This window comes from Triticum aestivum, chromosome 1D, assembly GCF_018294505.1.
Source record: "Triticum aestivum cultivar Chinese Spring chromosome 1D, IWGSC CS RefSeq v2.1, whole genome shotgun sequence".
Taxonomy (NCBI): Eukaryota; Viridiplantae; Streptophyta; class Magnoliopsida; order Poales; family Poaceae; genus Triticum; species Triticum aestivum.
The window spans coordinates 53213787-53220175 of NC_057796.1; the positions used below are offsets into that span (position 1 = coordinate 53213787).

At 46.3% G+C, this 6389-nt stretch overlaps 1 pseudogene; it reads left to right on the forward strand.

Annotated features, from left to right (window-relative positions):
- Nucleotides 1-926: 926 nt before the first annotated feature.
- Nucleotides 927-6179, forward strand: LOC123180240 (protein Rf1, mitochondrial-like; annotated as a pseudogene).
- The last annotated feature ends 210 nt before the right edge of the window (nt 6180-6389 follow it).

Here is a 6389-nt window from a genome sequence, read left to right on the forward strand (position 1 = left end):
CCTTAATCTATCTTTTCTTCAACTTCACCATCTTCGAAATCCAACTCTAAATCGGCCAAAATCACGAGTGAAAGTGGCTACCAAGTTTTTCTTTCTGTGTATTCTTGTAGACTTAGAGAGAGCAGAGGGGCAGAGAAGCCAACCAGAGATATTCGAGAGAGTGTATGCGCACGGAGCTGCGGTTGTGCGTATAAAAAGAAGAGGAGCACCGTATTGTCGGCAAAACGAGCCAGAACTCACCTACCGCGGCCTCGGATTCCAGCATCGTGTTGTCTCATCACACGCAGCAACAACAACGCTCTTGGGTGTGCGGCAGGAAATCACGCGTTGAAATCAGCACGCCTGAGTGTTGTTGCTTCGGCTGTAGCAATAGACGGAAGCGGGAATCACGCAGTGCTTTAATCAGTGTCGTCTACGTAGGAATCAATGCGAGTGCATACAAGACAGTGGCAAAAGCCAGCTCCCGGGCAGCAGCGAATCATCGCGAATAAAGAAATAAAAGGCGCAGATTCCCGCCCGTGAAAATGATCGTCGCGTGGGAATCAGCGCCGTCTGCGCGGGAATCAGTGCCGTGTGCAAACTGTAGCGCGTGCAGTAGCAACAGAGGAGTCGCTTGCTGTGGTGGCGGCGTGGCCCACCTGCTGGGCCCGCGTGCAGCAAGACTTGCCGGTCTGGGAGCGGCAGGGCCAGCGTTGGCCGCCTCGTCTAGTGGCGGCAGGGTCCACCTGGCCCGACCCGTTCCGTCCCAGCGTGAGGCGCTGTACCACTCCTGTTTTACCTGGGCGGCCGCCTCCTGCCGTGGCGGCAGGTGCCATGTGTCGCCTACCACGCCTGCCGCCACGGCTGAGGGGGTTCTTTTTATCAATTTCGTCCACAGGGGTCTCTTTTGACAATTCCAGTGGGCAGAAGGTCTCGTTCGACAAAAAAATCCAGCTCACACGCCCTGTCCTCTGCGTGGACGCAGCTTCGGTGCCTTAAAGGCACCTGCCTTTGGGTCACAGACATGTGGGCCAGCCACCTGTTGGACCCACATGTCATAGACACAAAGGTAGGTGCCTTAATGCACGGAAGCATCGTCCCCTCTGCGCGCGCCTCCCGACAGCTCACGCGCCAGAGTGTCCCGCATCCGCCGCCGGTCACCCTCCTCCTCCTCCTCCTCCTCTACCTAGCCGACGTCCGGCTTCCGCCTCCGCTGCTCCTCCACTTCATCACGCTGATGTCCAGCATCCACCTCCGCCACTGCTCCACTATGCCCATGTCCCACGTCTGCCTCCGCCGCCGCCTTTCCTCATCCTCCTCCTCCTTCTCCAACTGCACCTCGCCGCCCTCACCACCCTGGTCTCCCCACGCCGCATTTGCCGCGGCCACAGAGCGTGTACGAGCCAGGACGCTCAGCCCGGAAGACGCACACCACCTGTTCGACGTATTGTTTCAGCAGGCCACTCCGGTCCCCGAGCGCTCCCTTGATGGATTCCTTGCAGCACTCAGCCGCGCTACGCCCTCTGAAGCCTGCGGAGACGGCCCCGCCCTCGCCCTCACCCTCTTCAACCGTGTCTGCCGAGAAGAAGCCGGGATGCAGGTGGTGCCGCCCACCATCTTCACCTACGGCATCCTCATGAACTGCTGCTGCCGCGAACGTCGTCCGGACCTAGGGCTTGCCTTCTTTGGGCGCATCCTCAAGGCTGGCCTGAAGACAAACCTGATCACCGCCAACACCGTCCTCAAGTGCCTCTACTGCGCAAAACATACCGACGAGGCTGTCGATATGCTGCTTCATAGGATGTCCGACCTTGGCTGTGTGCCTGATGACTTCTCATACAACACAGTTCTCCACGGCTTCTTTAAGGAAGGAAAAATAGGCAAGGCCTGCAATCTATTCCATGAAATGATGCTGCAAGGGTTTGTCCCTGATGTGGTGACATATAACTTGATTATTGAAGCATTGTGCAAGGCCCGAGCAATGGACAATGCAGAGTTGTTCCTACGGCAGATGGTTGATAACGTTGTTCCACCGGATAAAGTGACATATACTAGCATGATCCATGGATATTCCACTTTGGGCCGGTGGAAAGAGGCGACTAAAATGTTCAGAGAGATGACAAGCAGGGGTCTTATACCTAATATTGTCACATGGAGCTCGTTCATGGACTCCCTTTGCAAGCATGGGAAAAGCAAAGAAGCTGCAGAAATTTTCTTTTCCATGGCTGGAAAGGGCCATAAGCCTAATATCGTCTCCTAGGCTATTCTTCTTCATGGGTATGCCAATGAAGGAAGCTTTGGTGATATGATGAGTCTCTTTAATTCAATGGAAGGCGATGGTATTGTAGCCAACTCTTATGTTTTCAACATATTAATTAATGCATATGCTAAAGGAGGAATGATGGATGAAGCTATGCTCATACTTACTGAAATGCGGGGACAAGGACTGAGTCCGGATGTATTCACCTATTCAACTCTGGTATCTGCATTTTGCAGAATGGGTAGGCTAGCTGATGCTATGGATAAGTTCAGTCAGATGATTGGTACGGGAGTACAACCAAACACAGTTGTTTATCATTCCCTAGTTCAGGGCTTATGTACACATGGTGATTTGGTGAAAGCAAAGGAGTTGATTTCTGAAATGATGAATAAAGGTATGATTCGTCCAAACATTGCATTCTTCAATTCAATAATGGACAGTCTATGCAATGAAGGAAGGGTTGTGGATGCACACCATATCTTTGACTTGGTTACAGACATAGGTGAGAAACCTGATGTCATTACATTTAGTACGCTAATTGACGGATATTGCTTAGTCGGTGAGATGGAGAAAGCATGCCGAGTATTTGATGCCATGGTATCAGCTGGCATTGAGCCTGATGTCATTACGTATAGTACACTTGTCAGTGGGTATTGTAAAAGTGGAAGGATCGATGATGGGTTGATTCTGTTCAGAGAAATGTTGCATAAGGAAGTTAAACCTACAACTGTTACATATGGCACCGTACTGGATGGGTTATTTCGTGCTTGGAGATCTGCTGCTGCAAAGAAAGTGTTCCATGAGATGATCGAAAGTGGAATAATGGTGAGCATTTCTATATATAATATAATTCTTGGAGGACTTTGTAGAAATAATTGCGCAGATGAAGCGATCGTCCTATTCCAGAAATTGTGTGCAATGAATGTGAAGTTCAATATCACAACACTCAATATCATGCTTAATGCATTCTACAAGGTTCAAAGAAGAGATGAAGCTAGTGATTTGTTCGCTGCATTACCAGCCAGTGGGTTGGTGCCTAATGCTTCTACTTATGGAGTAATGATTCAAAATCTTCTAAAAGAAGGAGCGGTGGAAGAAGCTGACAGTATGTTCTCATCAATGGAGAAGAGTGGTTGTGCTCCTAGCTCTCGTTTTTCAAATTGTATCATCAGAACGTTATTGGAACAGGGGGAGATAGTCAAGGCTGGGAAATATATGTCTAAAGTTGATGGGAAGACTTTTTTGCTTGAAGCTTCAACTACTTCATTGCTGATGTCCCTCTTTTCAAGGGGAGGCAAATATCAGGAGCACATACTCTTGCTCCCTGCAAAGTATCAATTTTTCAGTGGAGTGAACCACAGTTGAGTACTTGATACATTGTTTATGATCTTAAATGCTCAGAGGGTACAGTTGAGTTGTTGGTATAAGAAATGCAAGTTACCTGCTTGTGGAAAGTCGGTCCTTCATTATTTCATTGACTGCATCTTTTGGTGTGTTGAAACCGCTAGAATGTGAAGTATCTGTGAATCTTTTAATCTTTGTTGGACGAGGAAAGGTGGACTGAGTTATCTAACTCAAATGGTTGCAATTTCTGGAATAACGGTTTTTGCTTGCCAACAGGGAAGGTATCGATATGTGTTCTTTCTAGAAGAAGCGCAATGAATACAAATGCAATCTTTTGTAACATAAATTTTTAACCGAAATCTGTAGGGAAGGCCTTTATTGAAAAACAAGCAGATGGGTGTACAAGATCAGAGGAGAATCTGCAAAGCAAGAGGGGCGAAAGAACAGAGCTAAACAGGATCCCCAGCCCAGCAACCCTCCCCTCCAAACGAAGATACGTGCCACCTTTGAAAATGGAGCCAGAGGCTGCAGATCTGAACTAAGCAACAAGCTGATCTGAACTAAACAGCAGGCTTGAACACATCGCTTGACACGAGGAATATCCAATTTGTTATAAAACTTGTGCAGAAACTTCAGTACAAGCTCATTGATTGAAAAGTTGATAATAACTAAGCTCCCACGGTTTTTGGGTAAGCAAACCTTAACACAAGCTGAATTTAATTATGTCTTTGGGTAAGCAAACCTTTGTATAAGTTTGGCTGTAGCCATTTCGTAGCAGAATTTGATGTATAGTTTAAGGGCCTGTTCGGTAGTTCCCTAGCTTCCAGATCCACGAAATCCACGATGGATTTGGACCGAACAGTCCGGCTCCTGGAAGCTGGCTTCTCAGATCTGATGCGGTTCTACGTATAAAAAGCTGGAGCAGCGTCTTGGGTGATCCCAGGAAAAACGAGATCTGGAGTTAGCCGAATTTACGAACGAATGCCACCGCTAAGTGACTCGAGGGGCACATACCGGTTCGTTATATTGTCTCCCCACTCTCCCCATATGTTGAATGGGCCACCTTACCTCACTAACGGGCCAACTTCTCTCCTTCTTGGGCTGACGGCCTGTATAAAAAAATAGAAGCCGGATCGATCTCACCGAACGATTTTCTTAGCGATGCTCCGGCCGGTAGAAGCTGGAAGCTGGCATGCGGAGCGGGAGTTGGAGATTTTGCGAAGCTGGGCAACTACCGAACAGGCCCTTAGTGCATCATTTAATTATGGCCATGGCTATGCAAAAAATGTTTCTATGTAGTTATTTGATGTTTCTCTTGGCAATGTTTACCTGTAAGATTTATGAAAGCTGTAGTAATTTGACATTGTTTGCATACGAATGGTTGCAGAAGAAGCATGATAGCAGGTTTCTCTTGTTGCCAACCTGTAGTTAGCAACTTATTGCAAATGCTCTGTTTGCTACAGATTTAGAGGTCATTCTGTTGCTAGTTATAAGGGGTTCAGTATTTTTTTTTCTTTGTTCCTTTATGTCTATATGAACAGATTTTCTAAGAACTTAAGCAGACAGTTACATGTATGGGGAAATAACATAGACCCATGTTCTGTTCCTATTCTAGTATTCTGTAAGAACGAAATTACTTTACCATTGTGAAGAAAGTAGCAATATAAAGCTTCAGATGATGATGGTATTAAGCACTGATCTACCTTAGCCCCAAATTTCTTCCTTTTTGTAAGGGAATGCTCCATTTCTTCCTCTCCAGGACACCAAATTTTCATTGAAGCAAGAATTATTGATCTTGTGTCTTCTGCCAAGTTCTAACCTTACCTAAAAAGGGGGAAATATATCCAGGCTGCTACTAAGACTAAAAGGAGTTCTTTTAAGATGATAGATAAATAAATAAATATGGGAGGTCTTTTGAGAGCCAGAAAAGTCCAGTTGCTACTTTTGTTCCTCAACACAGTCAATCAAGCAATATATCTAAGCGAACTTTAAATGTAGTAGCTAGCTATTGGTTGTTGCCAAGTCCATCCAAGCAACATGGTGCAATATCGGAACAGTCAACTTTTTTATGGCTGAGCTTTATTTATTTAGTTATAAATTGATTCACATTGAGAAGTATCTTTTATCTTTTCTTGATTTGTATAATTGTATTGCTGTTGCAGGTGGACATGTTGCCGCCGCCGTTGGGCAAGGGTGGCGAGTGCCGGCCTTCCTTCGCCGACAACCTCCTCCTTGCCTTTTTGCGGGCCAGGATGGTGCTGGTGTGCTCCATCGATCGACCCGTCTCTTTTCTCTCTCTGCTTAGCTGCCTATATCTTCTCCACCATGTAAGTGATATTTTTTCCGTCTTACTAAAATAGCCAATTACTAGCAGAGATAAATGGTTTTTGATGTGGTTGGCTACAGAAGTGATGACATGATATAGATCTAGCAATGCCGTACCGAGGAAGAATCGTGATGCAACAGTTTACTTCCAGATGGTCATGTACTAGCTAGTCTCAATCGCAATTCTGAGTCCCATTCCACAATTTTCTTTTGCTCGGATTTGGATAGTGTGATGTAACTGTAAGCCAAGACTGAACCTCCACCCTTTTTACTGCTGTTTTGCTTGTTGCACCTCATTGTGTCTGTACATAAAAGTGCATGAGGTTGGATAAGATTCTCAAAAGCCAGGACCCAGTTGGCTGATCGGAGTTGCGAATTGCTTCACCATCAAGGGCAAGAGTGCTTTGTATACTGAGCAAATAGCTGTACGAAACTTCTCTTGTTCATCTATAATCCTTCTTCTGCCAGATTTGCATAATGT